Source organism: Corvus cornix, chromosome 3 (assembly GCF_000738735.6).
Source record: "Corvus cornix cornix isolate S_Up_H32 chromosome 3, ASM73873v5, whole genome shotgun sequence".
NCBI lineage: Eukaryota > Metazoa > Chordata > Aves > Passeriformes > Corvidae > Corvus > Corvus cornix.
Window position 1 is genome coordinate 2,805,128 of NC_047056.1, and position 19,595 is coordinate 2,824,722.

At 36.8% G+C, this 19,595-nt stretch overlaps 1 long non-coding RNA gene across 13 annotated transcripts in view; it reads left to right on the forward strand.

Moving 5' to 3' along the window:
* Positions 1-19,595, forward strand: part of LOC104691503 — a 481,199-nt gene that overhangs the window by 2,764 nt on the left and 458,840 nt on the right. For all 13 annotated transcript variants that reach the window (XR_005603991.1, XR_005603992.1, XR_005603989.1 and 10 more), the window contains exons 2-4: positions 1,061-1,194; positions 8,717-8,764; positions 10,472-10,548. This is a non-coding gene — a long non-coding RNA (uncharacterized LOC104691503). The remainder of the gene's footprint in view (positions 1-1,060; positions 1,195-8,716; positions 8,765-10,471; positions 10,549-19,595) is intronic.

The window sequence follows — 19,595 nt, forward strand, 5'->3', positions numbered from 1 at the left end:
CCCCACCTTTTTCCACAAATCCCCTGAGTGACAGAATCTCATCCTAATCCCATTTCCATTTAGATGTTACAGGAAAGTATTGTAGACCTTGGAGGCAATAAGTAATCATAATGGAAAGATAATAATATGTTTATGAAATCTGGATTTTAGAATAGCAAATTGAAAAATTACAATAGTATCTCAAGCCACTGAAGGTCAATGTTACTAAGAGCAAAAAGCCATCAATCAAGTGTTCTCAAACTTTTCTAGTTTAGATTATTTTTTGATACAAAGCATCTCTATTTCAGAGAGCAGCACCTCTCTCCTGAGGTGATTCCTCATCTACCTAGCAGTCACACAATCTGGTGTTATAAACAGTGTTTAGTATATTTTTCCTACAAACAACTATTTTCCTAGTCTGGCTTTATCTTTTAAGTAGACCTAAAAACCAGGGAACAACATCACAGGCCTCTCCAAAATGCACTATAGACCACAGTTTAAAATTTCCAGCCCTTATTAATTCTTAAAGGTAAAACAGTATGTAAGAACTCATAACTAAATATATCAAAATGCTACTTTGAGTACTGTGCAGTTGTAGGTTTCTTTAATAAAGGTAAATTTGCTTCCTCATGCCTAAAAGCTACAAAGTTGTATGTATAGAAAACCACTGAAACTTAACTGAGGCCCTAGGCAAAAAAAAAAAAAAAAACAACCCAAAAAACCACTCCAGCCTTGTCCTCAGCCAGTTACAGAGTTTTCCTCTCTTGAGCTTCAGTTTTCCACTGTTTTAAAGCACACCTCAGACTCACCAATAGCCATTTTTGGGACTAGCTGAAGTTTGGGACTAGCAGGAGGCCATGGTTGTTATCTGGAAAGGCTTTTACTGGACTGCTGCTCCCCCGAAAGGCTCCCTGCTGCTGTCAAGGACAGTTGTGCTCTCCCCTTCCCCATGTTCCTGGCATTCCTGTCCCTGCAGCCTCTTCTCCTTTCTGCCAGCTCTGGTTCCCAATCAATGCCCTTGTACAATGGGCCAGTTTGTTCACTGACCAAAAGCTAATGTGTTTTTTTAAATTCTTTTTAGGCTGGCTTGGCTTGCTGAAGCTGTGACAGAAGCATTAGAGATGACATGAAGACAGCATCAGGATGGCACATCCACAAGCCAAACCTCCCTTTTTGGAAGCAAGATGTTAGATCAGACAGTGGAAGAGCACACAGGTGAGAACCACCAGGCTTTCCTTTTTACCACCATCCTCCTAGGCCACAACCTGTTACTGGCACAGTTCTTACAGACACTGCTTGCTTTGTTTATCCAAGCAATTCTTGCTACAAAATACTTCTTGATGAGGTCATGTGGAGACCCCATAGTAGCCTTCCAGTATCTGAAGGGGCCTACAAGGACTCTTCATCAGGAATTGTAGTGATAGCACAAAGGAGAATGGTTTCAAAGTGGGACAGAGGAGGTTTAGATTAGGTGTTAGGAAGAAATGCTTCCCTGTGAGTGTAATGAGGCCTGGACACAGGTTACCCAGAGAATCTGTGGCTGCCCCATCCCCAGAATTGTTCAAGGCCAGGTTGGACAAGGCTTGGAACAACCTGGGATAGTAGAAGGTGTCCCTAGCCATGACAGGTTTTGAAACTAGATGGTATTTAAGGTCCTTTTGAACCCAAGCCATTCTGTGATCCTATTTGCATAGAGCTGTCTTACACTCTACTTTTATTTCTGGCTATATTAAAACATTTTTCATTGTTAACAGCTCACAAACTCAGACAGAGACTCTGGACACCTCCCTCATAACACCTCAGTGCAAAGCAGTGCAGCTGTTCACACAAGTGTCTAAGCAGCAAACACCTCTGTTCTGACGATTTTGAATGCAATTATTCTTGTGTATTTAAAGAACTTTAATATCATACCCAAACCAAGAGCAGTGATTGATCTAGTAACAGTATAAAATGATTAAGTAAGCATGGGCTATTTTAAAAATGTCTTGGGACTCTCAAAGCTCATGTTCATCTTTGTATATATAGGCAAAGTCTTGGCACTCTTTTTGGCAGATGACCCAGCAAAATGACTGATGTATGAACATTAATGCATTCACATAAATTAACTCTGCACATAAAAAACACAGAGCCTTTAAGCCCGATTACATCTTCCCCGATTGTACAAATACTCCCTTTGCAGTCAGTGGCAGCTCAGGAAGATGAGGCCAATCCATATGTTATATTGATTCTAAAGGCACAAGAGTATGCAGTTAATCCCTTTCAAACCTTGCAGAGCACAAGCTCTTGGAGATCTTCCAAGCAGCCAGATGAAAGTTGCCTTTCAGAACCAGGGGCTGTGTGCTGTTAGAGATTCCAAAACATGCTGGGCCAAAATCTGGCCTTGCTTTTACCTGTGTAAAATGGGACTATTTCAGGAGCTGTATATGTCCACCAGTATAGAACTGATCATTATCTTACAAAAAAGAGTATAATGCTAGCATGCTTTCCTCTTAATGTCCAAGAAAAGCAAAGATCAACAAATGAAAATGTTTTCTTCCAGCTAGAGGTTTTAGAACATCTAAAACATGTCAGACGCTTTATGATAGGTTTTAGGATCTTTTGTGCTGCTAATAGGTTTTACCTGAGGATAATTCAGATACCAGAGTGATGATTGATGTGTAAATTGTCTCAGGTAGGTCAAAAAAGGTAGGTTAGAAATTGCAAACCCACCCATGAACCTCCTGTAGACACATGGCTTGAAGCATCCAGAAGAGCCACTACAGATGAGAAACACCTTTCTGTAAAGCTAAAGGTTGGGCACCTTTAGATGCATTCACACTGCATTTTTGTCCATCAGAAGCTACCAAATCTGAGTATTTTGAACTTCTGGTGTTTCACCTGGGTGTTGGCACTGCCTGTGATGCCTCCAAGTGGCTACCTGGAAACAGAGGCTAGATAAGATTAAGAGAATAAAAGCAGGTATTTATTTGAAGGGCCTTCAAAGGTACACCTTGGGCAGTCAAAAGCCTCTAAGGGACTCTACCCAAGATGGACCCTGGGTCACAGATTTTTTCACACTTTTATAAGTTTGGTCCATTTGCATATCAGGGTTAATTCTCCAATTATAATTTCAGGTAGTGATGTAATCACCCCAAGTTTGCTCCTCCTATCAGAGACTTTAGTTTACATATTTTGGGGCCTGGGGAAACAAGGTGTCCTTGAGTTCAGGCCCAGAGAGGGTTTGTTACGTCTAACCATCATGAGAGAACAGTAGCTAACAGGCTGTACGAAGTTTCAGAGTTACATACTAAGCAGTACAGGATTTGAAAAATATGAAAGTTAAAACCTAAGGCATCACCTGTTTGTGGGATTTTCTAACTACAAGACACAAAATACAAACCCATCTCTGCAGCATAGCTCAGAATCCAGTCTGACACCCAGAATCCAGTGCAGAATCCTCAGATTTTACAGTGTAGCTGGATCATGCAAGTAACACCAAGGTTGAAATGAGGTCATTTCCAAAATAAATGTATCTGTATGGTGTTACATTGTTACGGCTGAGTTACAACCCTAGTGCCCATTTTAAAGCAGTGTTGTCTAGCAAAATAAAATGAAATTCTTATTATCCAAAATGAGGGAAGTCATTAAGACAGAACTGTATCACCAACCACCAGTTTCAAGGTTTCTTCAGCACACTTTAGAAAAGTTGCATAATAAAAACAAATTTTGAAGCAAAACTAAGTATGTTCTTTTATAAATGTCACAGTGAAATAAGCATGCAAACCAAAAAGGACCTAACAAATCACAGAAAAAACCCAGCTATTATCCACAAGTAGCAGTCAATAAATTGGGGCAAATCCATTATTTGTCTTAGAAACAAAGGAGATAACATTTTAAATTTAGACAGAACAATAAGTATTATGTGATCAGTGGCTTAAAAATTCATTGTAGATGTACCTTACGAAGAAAGTTGCTGTTTGTCTAGATTAGTTTTCAAGACAGAAGATGCAACTCCAGGGATTTTGCACAAAGCAAAAAGTTTACATTATAGCACTTTATTCCATTTAACTTTATAACAGTTTTAAGTAAATGCCTAAGAGGAGCACAGACTATAAGAGTCGAGAATGCTGTGCAGAAATTAGAAAGAAAAGAGGAAAATACATAATGTATGATGTAAAAAGAAACAGATAACGAAAATTAAAAGGATTTTACTAGAGGAAAACAATTTCATTTTATTGTAAAGCTCTAAATGAATAAAATAAAGTCTTTGAATGTGAAGATGATTAAAAAGACAAAATCATTAGCTAAAGATATTTACAAGTTTAGACTTTCATTTTGATTGTAATTTTAATTAGCTGGACACTGGGGGGGATGAAAATGAAAGCCTACATCATCTACTTACTCTTTAAATTGCATTCCACCTTAATTTTCTGCTCTTCAGTTCTTAATTTTCTCTATTTTTGTTCTAACTAATCCGGTTATCAGAATAAAGTGATTTTCTCTCAGCCAGGTTTAACATTCAGTATTTGAGTCTGTGAACCAAAAGTTCATCCCACTGCTTCAATTTTTATTCTTTCAATAGCAGAAACTCTCCAGGAAACTTTTCCAGTCTTTTGTCTGTACAGCAGGGTGCTTTATGTACACACGACAGTTATACAGCTAATAACAAAGGATTCTATTTTAAAAATAATTATGTTCCATTTACACAGTTTCCCATGAAATTTAGTCATAAAATGCAGGATGCACCAAAAGATTAAACGCCATTTTCCTGTTCATTAAAGCCATTTTTCTAACTGTAACCCAGTTATTTGCCTTTTTGTCTTGAAGGAACCACATGCCCAAGCAGCAGTCAGAGTCAGTTTATTCTTAAACAAAAGAACTAATTCCCATTGGGCTGTCTCTGCAGTGCACAGTTAACTCCCAGATTTGTGCCCCTCTCTCAGGCCATGGACAGACAGACAGACACCCTGCTCATGAAAAGCTGCACTGAAAGCAGATCACATTGTCTTTTCCAGAAAAGCTCTGGAAGCACAAATCCAGAGCTGAGGTGGCTGCTGCAGGTGCATAAGCAAGGCAGTCTATCACTGTGTGAGCATCCTCACACTACCAAACCTTATCTGTTTGAAGGATTCCTCAGTTCCTGCCTTGCCCTGAAGATGCTCTGTTATCAAGTAATGTGGGATTCTTCTGCAAGTTGACTTGTAAGACACCTTGTTGTGGAAAGGATATAAAGGCAGCATCAACACGTTAGGGATTTCATCTGCACTGAGCATGGAAGATGTTCTGTAAAACGGAGCAAAAGCTGTATTTCAGCCCTTAGCCTTGCCAGGTTAACTGGTTTGGGCTAAAAGCATCTACCCTGCAATTGATGTTTTCTCTTAAAGGTCAGCAGGAAAGTTGATGTTATCTCAGTACATCCTTGTTCCTTGCTGAATAATTTCATTTAGGAGAAATTCAGTCCTAAAAGTTGTCTTATATACCATTCTTATATTAGCTGGATAAAACTCAGCAAGGATAGTTTGATCTTGACAAGATAATTTTATCTCTTTGTTTAAAGCAGTTGATTCACAGGCCTTCTTGCCGTGTCTTCTTCTTCTAAAGAACATTGAGAATTCACTCAGGGCCTTTTTGTAAGAGAGTTTCCACTGAGAGTATAAACAATCTTCAGCAAAGCCTACAAATCACTCTCTGTACCTGGGAGTACTTCTTATTTTAGTGCCATTTTAGTTCAGATCAGCATTTGTGCTTTTGAAGTGAATCTCCGATTGTCCTGATGTTCTGTGCTTTGATTCACATCGTGATGTGGTATTGAAGCACATGAACCGAATTCCTTTTGGATTAAACTCAAGTGGAAAATGCTGAAATGCATCTAATGCACTCCAGCTGTAAATGCCCATTCAGTCATTTAAACCCAGCTATAGAAAAAAGTAGAAAGTGCCACGGATATCATACCCTCACGACCAATATTTTACTTTAAATTCACATTTCTCCTGGTCTGCTAATGCAGATGGAAGTTTAAGGATAATCTACTTCAAATTCAGCGCTTTCCTATTTGCAGTTTTACTTCTCTCTCTTTTATGGAATTTGATGTTCATCATCTAGTCACTCTCTCCCAACTAATTCTAATAGGTTCAGAACTCTGTCAAGATACAGTTGTCTGTTCCCTGGGCAGAATAGCCAATTGCAAATGTTTTATTTAAAACCAAAGGTCCAATTACAAGACCAATTTATGATCTCAGTCGAGCCAATATAAATCTGATCTAGTTCATTGCCTTTAACCTGACTGCAGTAACTTTATTCCAGATTTGCTCATGTGTAATGAAATTGAGTTCAGACAATGGCTCTGATTATTACATTTTAAAGAATTAACTAGTAATATAAGTTGCAATACAGAGTCCTTCCACTTTTGGAACAAGGCTTCATAATTATCACCTGTGGGTCAAAAGCATACATCCAGTCCAACACGGATTCAAGGACCAAAGTGCTTTAAAGATTTTGCTTAAGAAAGCACAAGGTGGGCATAGCAAGACATGAGGATTTCAGCAGCACCACCTGAAAATAAGGAAAAAATTGTGATTTCCGCCCTGCCCCCTGTTCATTCCCTTATAGAAACATAGTAGTTTTCTGGTGCATCATTAAATATCTGGCTGAAATCTGTGTACAGTTTGGGCTGGGTTTTTTTAAACACAGAGGAAAAAATACTCTCATTTTTTGGCCATTCTGCAGCATGTGGTTTAAAACCCAAGTAGGCACATATGGCTTCCATAATGCACAGTACTGCATAGTCATTTTCCAAATCAGAACTCAAAGTATGTCTTCAAGTTTTAGGTCTAGACTCTCCATCATATATTTAGCATCTACACCTTTTTTCCCCTCTGGTTTTTCAAGTTATTTATCTTTCTGGAATTTCCATAACAATCACCGACAACTTAAAGTTTTTTATTCTGTTCAGGGTTTTGATTTTGGGATAGTTTTGGGGTTTTTTTAACACTTTATGCAGGGGAGTAGTTCATATCTCCCTATTTCCTAGGGGGGAAAAAAAGCCAAAAAATTTGAAGACAAGACAAACTCTGTCAAAGGAAGAATATGACACTGATACTCTTCTGGGCTTTCTCAGTCAGTCTGGTACCCTGGTTTCTGTGGTAGCTATTTACAAATTGAAAATAAAAGAATAAGTATTCCCAATTTTAGACTTACTGGCTTAGACTAGGAAGGAACAAAGACAGAAACTCTTGACTGTAAGAGCTGTGGATAAAGCACTTATGAACTGAACACAGGGTTAAACCAGGATTTAGTTGCCTACACTCAAATGACACTACATACCACACACTAGATATATAATATTAAATATACATTATAAATACACATTTAGCTCACATACAATAGAGCTAAAAGTGAAATAGTTGACACTGAAAAAATTGTCCTACCTGAGAATCAGAACACACAGACCTGGTATAGCTCTATCAACTTCTGAGCTTATGCTGGCCCTGGGCTGTGTTTGAGTGCTTGAAATTAGTTTCAGGTGCAGTAATCACAGAAAAAAAACATGTGCAGAGACATAACTTTTTAAAGAAACAACAAAACTGAAACAGGTTTAGAGAATTATTCATCAAATTACATTTTTAAGAGTGGCTATTAAAATGTTGATGGAAGAATATAAGATGATGAGTCAGGGGCACTAAAAGACCAAACACATGGTTCTACAAGATATTACACTGAGTAGTAAGAATTTCACTTTATAACCCAGTGTGATTAAACAGCATACTGCTGAAAATGCAGATGTTATACTACTACAGTAAAAAAAAAGGTTTTTTTAAAGATTTTTCTAATTAAATCATGAAAGATTACAAAGAAAATAGGGAGGAACTTTGCTAAGAGTGCAGTCATACAGAAGGACTAGGATTTAGGGCTGATCTTTGAAGTTTTCTTCTTCAAACTACATGGCCTCGAAGCTATTGAAAGCTTGAAAGATTTTTCTGGTGAAACTGCAATATTACAGTTATGTTGTACTATTCAGTAATATGTGGGAGCTGTTTGTAAGGAAGGATTATTTTTAAGGAAAATCTGTTTTCATATTGACCTTGGATTCGTATTTCTAAGGCAGCTAAAGCAAAGGCAACATTCCCAGCAGTGAAAATTCCTGCCAGGAATGTAACATTCAAATCTCTGTTAACATGTTTTAAAATGGCAGTGATAGTGATAGAGAGAAAAAGCACAATAATTCACCAGTTTTTCAAAACAGAGGAGTTAATATACAATAAATTTTCAGCAAGGACAGCAGGATTTATCAAAACATCATTTGTATATGGGATATTTTTATTTTAAAGTAATACTGATTTCTTAGGCATTAGGCAAGAGACTTTCTGAACTAAAAGAAGTGTGATCATTCTGTTACATTTTTAGGGTTAGAAGCACATGTCAGTAAATATTCAAATAGTCCATAACGCAGTTGAGATTGCAGACCACGCTTAATCTCAAAGCATTGCAGTACCTGCAGAATCATGTCTTCTGTATTCCAAAGATTTTTCCTTCTGCCATTCAACCTGCTGTCATTATGTATTGTTTGAAGGAAGTACCAAACCATAAGAAGTCATGGATGAATATGTTCAAGTATGGGGTATTCCATGCACACACTTAGACCCATTTGTACAGGGTCAACTCTAGCTTTCTGTCACTATTTTCTTCTGTATAACCAAATTCTTCCAGGCTGAAGAAAAAGTGCATTTCTGTTGAGTCTAATGTTCTTTCTCCTCTACAGAAATTCCACATTCCAATTTGGGAGCTGAACTACCTCACTGCCCAGCAGGTGAGTAGTAATTACTTGATTCCATGCTGTCCATACCCTTCAAAATCTGCAACAAGATATTCCTAAAGATTAGATGTGGATGGAATTGTGAAAAATATTAATTCTTGCAAACCTCTTCTGAAAAGAGCTGAAGGAATAAATTCTTTATAGAGTTAGACTTGCCAGGCTCCTTGGCTGATAGCCCAAACTGAAAGCTGTCTTGTGTTCTGGAGTCTAAACGTGATCCCTTCACCTCCTGTTCTAGGGAACCACTGTAGCTTGTTTGCTTTATTCCTGTCTTTCTTATCTCTAAAGTTCTTACAAGTTTGTTTGTTATTTTAGCACAGTGACCATACTATTAACCCAGTCAGAAGTGTCTGAATTAACTCCAAATGATTGGGCCATCTGGAGAAGTTCAGTTTGTATTTAACTCTGAGAGTTAATTGGGTTTTATGTGGCAGAGCTGCTTCAGAAAGCTCATTGGGACCTATAGCAATGTGATACAGATTTAATGCACCCCTATCCATTAAAGCCTTCATCAGACTCATTAACTGTAGTTTGTACATCCATTTTGGTAGATAAATTTGTTTAATCATATGCGTTTGCAGTGGGTTGTTATATCTAAGTGTGCTTCCTTTTCCACTGCCTGTAACTTTAACCAGTGGCATCTCCTCCAAGAAAGAACACTTATGCTTCATCCCCATAACATTTTAATTGCTCACTAATGAATCATGTTTGGTATCTGAGCACTGGGTGGCTGTTAGTTTTTCTGCACATATTTACCACTGTGGCATTTCACACGACTTGCAAAACTATTGCTTCTTCCAATATCATAAACTATTTCTGAATTCCTTACTTAATGATCTTTTAGAGATTGCAAGTATTATGCAGTCTTTCCCTATAGCTTTTCATTCTGGAATTTTTTTTTAAACGTTTAGCCTTAAATTTTGTCTTAATTGAGGGAAACTGTTTTGGTTTTTTTTTTACTGAGATATATTTCAGTTATTTTCCAAAGCTTGCTATTTCATTTTAGAAACATTTTTGTTATCAATGTAAATATTCACTGTTTTTGTAATATCCAAATTACTTGATACAATAATCCTTAAAATTTATAGCAAGATAATCACCCTCCAAACAATTATATGGAACCCAAAATGTCGCAGATTTAAAAAAAATATTTTAAGAGAATATTTGTTTTATACTTATCTAGATTGTATTTATTTAAAATTTTGTTGTAATCGTTTTTTATAGTAATTTTAAGAGAAAAATATCAGCAATTATTCTTACAAACCTCCTCTAGATTTTTTTATAAAGAAAGAATGACATTTTTATAGAAAAACAGACAAATCAGAAAAGGATTTAGTCTTCCTCACAATACTTATAAGCTTCAATTAAAAAACAAACCCTGAATTAAATTGTTTTAGGCCTGCCTTTGGAATGTTTCATGAATAGGATATTCACATCTTGGACATTCTGCATTGTCACATGTATGTTTAAAATATCCCTTAGTGTTCTTTCCATGCTACTACTTTAAAAAGGAAATATTACTACTCCAATAAATTTGGGGGGAAGATAAATATTTATTTGACTGGCTTTTTCCCCTAACTGTCCAGCAATTTCCAGCAATTTCTGGTTGCAGGGAAATATGCAATAGATTTGAAATCCTCTGAGTTTATGACATGCAACAGTGTACATGATTTCTCTTTCTTTTCTCTTATTGCTTTAAAGTTCTTCTTCCTGGAAAATTTGGAAGTGCTTCAACTGCTCCTGGGGTTACAGGATTATTTCCAGCATGAGGAACAATGGTAAGTTCATATTCTCTACTTTTGTCAAGATCCCATTTACTTATGACACTTTATGATTAGAACAAGTGGGTTTGAAAAAGTTCTCCCCAAAACCAATTTCCTGCTCCCATTCAAAAGCAGAGATCAAGGTCCTGACAGCCTATGCTCCTCTCACATCTCAGCATGTTCTGACTCACATGGATCCTCAACAAAATTCTGGAGCTTATATACCTAAAGAAGGCATTTCTTCCCTTTTTGAGACAACCCAAACCAGAAACCTCAAGCATTTAAATGGAAATTCGGTGGAAAAATTAAATGTGTTCAACATAACATCATCCTAAAACACCTGATATTTTAAATCTATGGCAAATTTCAAGAACACTTTTACTGTTCTCCCTACATTACCTCACTTGGATCACTTGTCTTTCAGAGGACTAGTAAACCTTAATTTGCTTTAGCAGCTTTGAATGGATTTTTATTGTTTCTTACCACAGCCTTTCAACTCTAGTAATTTGAAAACTAAATATGAACTGCAAAACTCAATCAATCCTGTAGTATTCTTTTAATATCAATTTCTATATAATTAGCCCCCAAACTGTGTTCAATTACTGACAATTATTCTTATGCACTTTGAGGGACAACACTAATTTCACAGTTAGCAGCATTTTAAAAGGAAGGCGATTCAAATACTATATAAAAAAGTCCCTCTCTCAAGAGCTGCAGAGCACTGTTGCAGACTTTGTGAGATAAAAAGGATTCCACTGGTACAATACCAGAACTCAGATTTTACATCCCCACACATGTATGTGTGATTCTGTCTGGCAGATAGTTTGCATCAGTATTCTTTAAATGCTAACTAGGCCTATTATAAGCTTGGCTGTGTCCTTTTAAAAACCAATAAAATTATGGAAAAACCCATAGGAATTGGTGCACAAGATTAAGACTAATGATTAAAGTGATGTAATCAGGATCTCTTACAGCCAGATTTTTTTCTCTCAGGTTGCCTTACAGATATTAGAAGCATCTCTCTTATAACTGTTACAAGGTGCGTTCCCTCACATTATAAAATCGTGTTTTATCACCTTCAGCCCATTTTGAGTCCCTATCCTATAAGAATACAGGTGGAAGGGATTGGTGAAGTCATTATGGTTCTATGGTAATGATGTACAGCTCCTGTTCCAGTGAGGTCACCAGAACTATCAGTCACTTTGTAGGGACAAATTATTTTTGTTATATACATTTTGTTGTTGGGCTCTGATGGATCTTGTGACAACTGGAAATTGTATTTATTTATGTGCGTATTTAAAAGGTTGTCAGTAGAGCCCAGAGCACTGTCTGGGTACTCTTATTATAGAGTAGTAAATATCCAAATAAAGAAATAAATCAAATGACACCTTCCTCAAATGAGAATTACAAAATGGAGCTAACAAATATTGATAAGCAGCAGTCTTCAGAAGAACTTCTAAATTATCTAGTAAGTGCTATGAAGTTTAAGCAGAGGAGACAAGGAAACAGAAGAGTTATTGTCAAAACAGCACACAGACACTTAACAACAAAAATAACAACCTTTTGTTGGTAAATGACAGCCAATCTTGGCTCTAGTGCATATCTCAATGATCCAAAGGAAAGTTATATGATAAATAAAATTGTATGCATTGTAATTTCTGAACGCACTGAATAGCTGAGGAATAAAGACCAGTAACTAAATTCATGCAAAGGACAGATAAAAAGTTTTTATGGTTTAAAAGAAAATTTTTTGGTAGAATCCTGCAAACACCAAGAAGTGTATTGGCTTGTTGTTAAGAATTTAATTCTTTATAGAAGGCTCTAATTTCAAGTGAAATGCTGATTTAAACCTTTAGATTCATGATTTTAAGGTGAATCAAAAGCAGCCCACAGTACTAAAGTACTTGCAGCTTTTTGCAGTATCTTTTGTTGAGTTAGTTCAATTTTTTTCAGAAAGCTGAGCAATAACTTCCTTCACCTTTATGGTATAGCAATGCCATCGTAAGTCACCAGGAAAAGGTCAAAATTTTATGCAACCATAAGAGTAATCTACAGATCATGCCAGTGACTACTTGAGTAAACATGAGAGATAAGATGAGAAAGTAACAATAAAAGAAAACTCCATATCATGCTCAGACAGCAGCACTGGAAAAAAACAAGACCTAACTTGGGAGGAAAAGGTGACCAAAATGCAATGGAGTCCCTGAAGGACAGAAGTAAATGATGACTCCTATGCTGAGTAGGAGCTGTCTTTGGGGAAAAAGGGGAGCTGTGCATGTGTGAACCCAGCTGGGAAAGGTGTGTTAAAATGTAGAATAATCCAAAGCCCTGCCAAGGCTATACTTTTTTTTTCTGGCGACTTGGGAGGCTTTGGGTAATGATCCCACAGGTGACAGGAGCAGCCTCAGAAGCTTTTGTGGACTAAGGAAAGGTAAGATTTCTCCAGGATTGCACCATCTGTACAGCTGCAGCACAAGAAAAGGTAAGATTTCTACAGGATTCCAGTGTTTGTACAGCTACAGGATTGAAAATCTCAGTGCTGGTAATAACACTGAACAGTCCACAACTTCACAGCAGTAGTTATCCTCTCTAAAGTGAGTAACAGCTGTGAGAATTAGGGGCAAAAAGTATTTATAACAAACACTGCAATGTTTCTGATAAGATCTTGGACAGTGTATCAAGTAAGGAATAAGCATTTTAAAATTGGGTTGCTCTAATCTAGCTAATTTCAATGATTTTTTTTTTTAGCATCGTAGATCTAAAGAATTATGTGAATAATGTTATTTAAAACATTTTAAAAATATTTAACGCAGTTGCAGAGGAGATCACTAAGGATATTTTATACTGGGTCATGTATAGCCTCGACAAAAATTTTAAAGTTGAACAACTGAAATAGCAGAAGATACAATTCATGTTTCCAAAATTCAGCAAAAAACAAAACGAGGTCTGGTTAAAACAATGAGGCACAGAATCTCATAGGGAAGACTGGAGTTGTATTGTAAGTTCACCTGCTTTTGATTACCTATTGCAGTGATCCTGGAATGTACCAAACAATATGTACAGCAATATCCAGGCACAATATAGTGAGTTAATAATGGAGCTTCAGTCTTAACTGTGAATTCACTTGCATTACTTGGTATATTGCTGATACAGATAGGGTTTTGTGGCTTAATTCGTGGCAGCACATAGGGTGTCAGCTGGAAATCCATTTTGTAGTTGTAGAACAATATACAGAATATTATAAACCCATTCCCACCTTCCCATTCTTTCCTTACAGTAGGAAGCCAACATTTAGAAACCCATAGCAAACAAACACCTGCTAAGCATAAATCACAAACACAAACACAGCGCTGGACAAGTTCAGGGAGATATGATGGGAGAAAAATCCATGGAAAATCTTAATAGTCATTAGGAAAATCTAACATTTGTTTCACAAACTGACAGGTGGCTAGTGAATCGACTTCAGAACAACCATAAAGAGAGAGCTGGTTATTATGTCAGTAAAACTTAAACAGCAGAGCTTTTTAATAAGCTGCACTCTGTTAGGAGTACACTGAGGGAGCCCAAGCAGGAAAAAGCAATAATCACTTCTAGCAATAACAAGAGGATCAACTAATATCCATCATAATTTCTCCCTGTTTTGCTTCTCCCTATTAGTATGACATATAGTAGAAGTAGAAGCAGCCTAACAAGATACTGAGCAAAACAGGTGCAGAAACTAAAGCATCTTCCATTTAGAGAGTCAGCATTTTTCTTTGAAAAAACCTCTGTGCACTGTGCAGGTTGGAGCCTGGGTTGCCCATTGCTTATACCCATTGTGTGATGTGTGCACTATTTTATGTCTTCCTGCAGAGTTTGGTTGTGACATACATAACACATGTGCCCATAAAGTTACCCAGAAAGGCACTGAAAAGGTTCAATATATGTCATGGCAAGCATATTTCTTTGTTAATTCCATAAAGACAGTTTGGAGAAGCCAAGTCTCCTACAATTTTTGTGTCCACAGTGGGAAGAAACCAGCACATTGCATGCTATCATTATCACAGAATTATGGTGCACTATGTAATACTTTTACTCTTGCCAGAGAATGATAGTGGAAATGGCATTGCCCCATTACTAATACTTAATGTATGACCAATCAGAAGCTGAAAATCATATGACCAGTGGCAGCTTATGCCATCCCATCAGTTCGTAAATTGGATGCAGTTTGTCAGATGGACACAATATCCCTCACTGTAGGTGGTCTCTGTTTCATTAGGTTTCAGATTGATGGTAGTGAACAATAATCCAAAAGTGTGCAATAGGTACATCAACCTCATTTTTCATTAACAGTGCTTCCCAGATGTATTGGGAGCAGGTACAAAACATAGATTTTGTTTGGCTTACTTTGATCCGTGCAGAGACTATTGGGTATCTGACTTCGCTGTTGGAGGCTTATGGTTTCGGTTAGCAGAACCTGGTACAGCAACTGGATGAGGTGTTTTTGATATAATTTATTCATTTAGGTGTGATGCAGAAATAGTGGGTGGCAAAGCTGCTAATTTTTTTTTTTATGAAGTAATGAGCAACCAACAATTTATTTACATACAAGGCACTGCAGTTACTAGGGGACCTTTCTAAATTATGGTAGATACAAGAGTGGGAGTGATTTTTTTTTCTTTCTTTCCCAAGAGATTAACGGAAATGTTGGTGCATTTTTGCGGCTTCTAAAAGAAATTAAAAGACTGAAAGTCTTTGCCAGGGTCACTGAAATGACAAACCAACTACTGCTGTATCTTACACAGTTTTGACTTAGAGGGATATGTTTTACTTCACAGTGAAATAAAGTAGAATGCAATGTTGTTCAAATAGTGAGTAATTGAAAAGCCATTTTTAAAGCAGAGACTTTGAATCTCTGCAGATGATACAATATTTATAAAGCTGGCAGAAAACTGATATTAGACTCTGCAGCAGATGAGTAAGAACTGCTATCATCAGGACTGATTGGGTACCACATGCTTTCACTATCTTCAATACAGTTTTCCTAATTTGTATGTTAACAAAGTGCATGTACATAATTAGCAAGTTAAACATACTTATTTTAAAGATAAAATCAAAGCTCTAAGTAATATATTATGAGGGAAAAATCATGTTTTAATGTTCAGATGAATGGATTTTATTATGCAGAAGCACATGTGCTGTAAATCATGTAACATCAAGCTATACATGTAGTCAAGATAGACAATATGGTTTACTCTTCAGATGCATTTCTTATCTCAGTTGTATGAAAAGTTTCCATTGACAATATTTCATTGTCTCATTCTGAGAAATGGACCTCTAGGCCCTGAAGATTTAAAGAAACCTCCTCATTTGCACAGCACGAACACGTGCCCTGTTCTGTGTGGGGCTCGGGGGGGAGTTCTGTGTGTGCGTGTATTTGGCATGAATTTCTATGGAATATATGGATGCAGGCTCTCACATCATGCCACTTTTCTAACAGCATCTCTTATCATTGTTTAAGAATATCTTTTCACTTTCATGCTTTTCTCTAGTTATTTAACATAACTGGGCAACTTTTCTTCTGAAGTTCTAAAACATGTGTCCATTGCCCTAGTTTTCCAGCCTTGAGCAAATCTCTTTAATAGATCACTTTCAAGATGATGATACATTGATATTCTGCTTTAATTAGTGTCATGAAAGAGAAAAAGCCCTTCAAATGTCAATGGCTTGCAAAAGTTGTTGGAGCATCTTCTTAAAGCAAATCTGAAGGCCTGGCCCTCACTGTTTTTTTCTTTCTTTCACATGATCCTATTACAGGAGTTTTTTTGTAAACTGGTGTTATAAACGATTATTTTTAGTTAAGAGAAGCACCAGGAAAGATTAAAAAATGGATATAAAGACATTCTGGTTCTTGATCTTCTTTCTTCTCATCTCAACCTTTAGAAAGTCTTGCTGGAAGAACACAAGGAACAGCGGGAAGGTTTCTAACAGATCTTTGAGACCTCCTTGCAGTCAGATCCCAGGGGAGCTAGAACAGTATACCTCTGTGGTTCAAAAACTCTTTGGGCCAGAAAAAGGGGCCTTTATCTGCTGACATTTCAAACATATTCAATCAAATATTGATCTAGAAAATCAGCCACTTTTTCTCTAGCAAAGAAATTAAATTAGTGCTACCTACTGAAGATCTACAAATGGTTCTCCTGAAGATAATGATAGTACCCTAGGCTGTTCCTAGGATCAAAAGTTTTATGGACACCAAACTGATTTAATATTTTCTGTAATGCATGGAGAAAAAAGGGTGAAAGATCTGCTTGCCAATAGTAATGTGCTGGAGATTATCTCATGTGGCGAATCCTTGCATCAAGGAGCCAGGTAGGTTTTTCAAATCCATCTCATCTTTGGAATAAAAGAAACAGAATGTAGCCCATTTCACCTTAGACAAAGAAGATTTTCATCACCAGAAATATCTGACACCTCTTAAAATTGGTGCTGGTAGCACATGCTCCTCTTGGTCATAAACATTTCCTTTCTCTGTTGTGTTCTGTTTCAAGATGTCCCTTCTGTTGCTTTGGAAGAAGTGAGAAGTCTCTTCTTCATACTCTAAACACTAACAGACCACAAAACATGTCTAACGTGCAACAATGGGAGAAAGATTCCTTAAAATGTATTTCAAGTCCCATTGTTGAAACATTTTCATCATTTGTATTATGAAAAAAGGTAGTCTGTACAAAAGAGCACAAGGGTTTAATGATTTAATTAGTACTTCATTCTGCGAATTTACTGGAAAAAATAATGAGGCATTAGTTCCTATTAAAGCATTTCTCACATTCTCACCCACAAATTCATGTCTTGGGGATTTAACTACACTGACACAAAGAACTGAATTGTTTCAGGTCAAATCAGTTAAGGGTGGATTTATCACTTCTCTCACTTCTTCATGAAGTGCATTCAGTTCATGATGTTTTGAAATTCTGACAGTTTACATTTATCACTGGACATATATGACTGGACTAAATCTATGCACGAAGAAGAGGCACTTGGTATACATTTTGTAAATGTACCAAAGCATCTCAGAGGTTTTGAAAGATTGTCTTCAAATGGAGTTAGTTCAGTGATTTGGAAATTCAGAGCTTCACCAAAGATGCAGCCACTCCCATCTGTTGTTTGGTTTGTCTGGTTTTGGATTCTGTTTGACTTGTTAATTAATTCCTGTGTTTAGACTATTACTAGTCATGGGTAACATTAAATAATTTCAAATAATGATAATTAAATATTCTGTATGCATTCAGACAGAATTGTTATGGTTGGAAGGGACCTCTTGAATCATCTAGTCCAACCCCCTCGCTCCAGCAGAGTCAGGAGGACCTGGTTGCCCAGGACTGTTCCTATCAAGTTCATCTCCACAAAGGGCCTCCACAGCCTCTCTGGGCATCCTGTTCTAGTGTTTCACCATCCTCACAGTAAAAGAGTTCTCTTGTGTTCAGACTCTATTTTACATTTTCTAATTTGTGACCATTGTCTTATGTGCTGTCAGTGGCACTACCAAGAGAAGTCTGGCCCCTTAATTCTTCATTCCCTCTCCTGAGATATTGATGCACATTGAGATTCTCCCATCAGCCTTCTCTCCTGGCTGCAGCCCCAGCTCTCTCAGCCTGTCCTCATATGAATGGATGATTTTAAATCATCAGATCACCAAAAAAAAAAAAAAAAAAAAAATCACTGCACATATTGTGAAACCATTGGATAATGCAATATACATTTTCAAGGAATTTAGAACCAAAAAAATGGCATGTGCTGCCGTTTCGTAAGAATTTTTCTGACAGTATTTTATACACAGCAGATAATCCAGCAAGGAGGTAGAGACAAGGACTCCTTCGTGTAAAAATATTTCCATTCTTCATATTGAGCTCTCGGGTGTTCAAAGAGCTCTACTTTTAAATGAACCTGGTCTGGTAAATAAAAATTGTCTTTCTGATTTTCCATATGCACCAAGACATTCCTGTACCACTTTATCTATTAGAACTCATTGAAAATGCCATAAAAATATGGATAAAAGTAAACTGCCTGATCATTTAAGTCTAACCTTTCAAACCCCCAGGAAATTTGAAGAAATTAAGCAGTCAGAAAGCTGGAAACAAAACCAGAAATTTCATGTCCAACAAACTTCCTGTATCAATCAAAAAAGATTTCACTTAATTTTTGTCATGGATTAATCCAAGTAGGAGCTATAAAAAGGAGGAAGGAATGAATTCTCAGTTTTCACCATAGTAGAATTTGACATCAAGTCTGTGCTATTCTGCGTCAAGAGTGGCATAGTTTAATATATTTTTTAATGAACTGGAAAAAGGGATGAGCATTGAGGTGATAAAATTTGCAGGTGACACAAAATTATTCAGGTTAATCAAATCTGGAGAGGGTAATAAGAAACTTCAGAAGAAAATAAACAAGTTAGGTGAATGATCAATTTGATGGCAGATTAAGTTCCATGTTGATATTACAAATTAAGGTAATTTACAAGGTTGGGGTTTTTAAAATCTATTTTTACACCTTAGCAAGTTCTAAATTAATTGTATCAAAGGAAAAGGACCTAGAGAGCATTGTCAAGAATGCAATAAACTCCTCCACTTGGCATGCAGCTATAGTAGAAAATTTTGGTACAGGAAGGAAGAACAGTATGAAAAACTCATTTTTAATGTCATTAGATTGGTTGTCCTCTGCATTTCAAATATTGTGTGCAATCATGGTCACCAGCTGCAAACACAAGGTTTGCAGAAATAGAAGCAGCTCAGTTCTCTCTGGCAAGAATACAAAGGATAAGGAGGAAAGACTGGAACAATTGGCATCACCAGCTTCACAGAAGGGCTTCATGGTAGATATGATAAAAAGTCATGAAATAGTACTTTGATAAGGAGAGTTAGGATCTTGTCATATGATAAGAACACTCAGGGAAATTTAAGGCAGAAGACATACTCCTCAAACAATGTGGAGCTTGTTGCTGTGGGATGTTAGTTCGGCAAAAGTAAAAAAAGAGATTGGACATTTATATGAACTCAAAGGTCCTAAACTCTGGAGATAAATTTTTC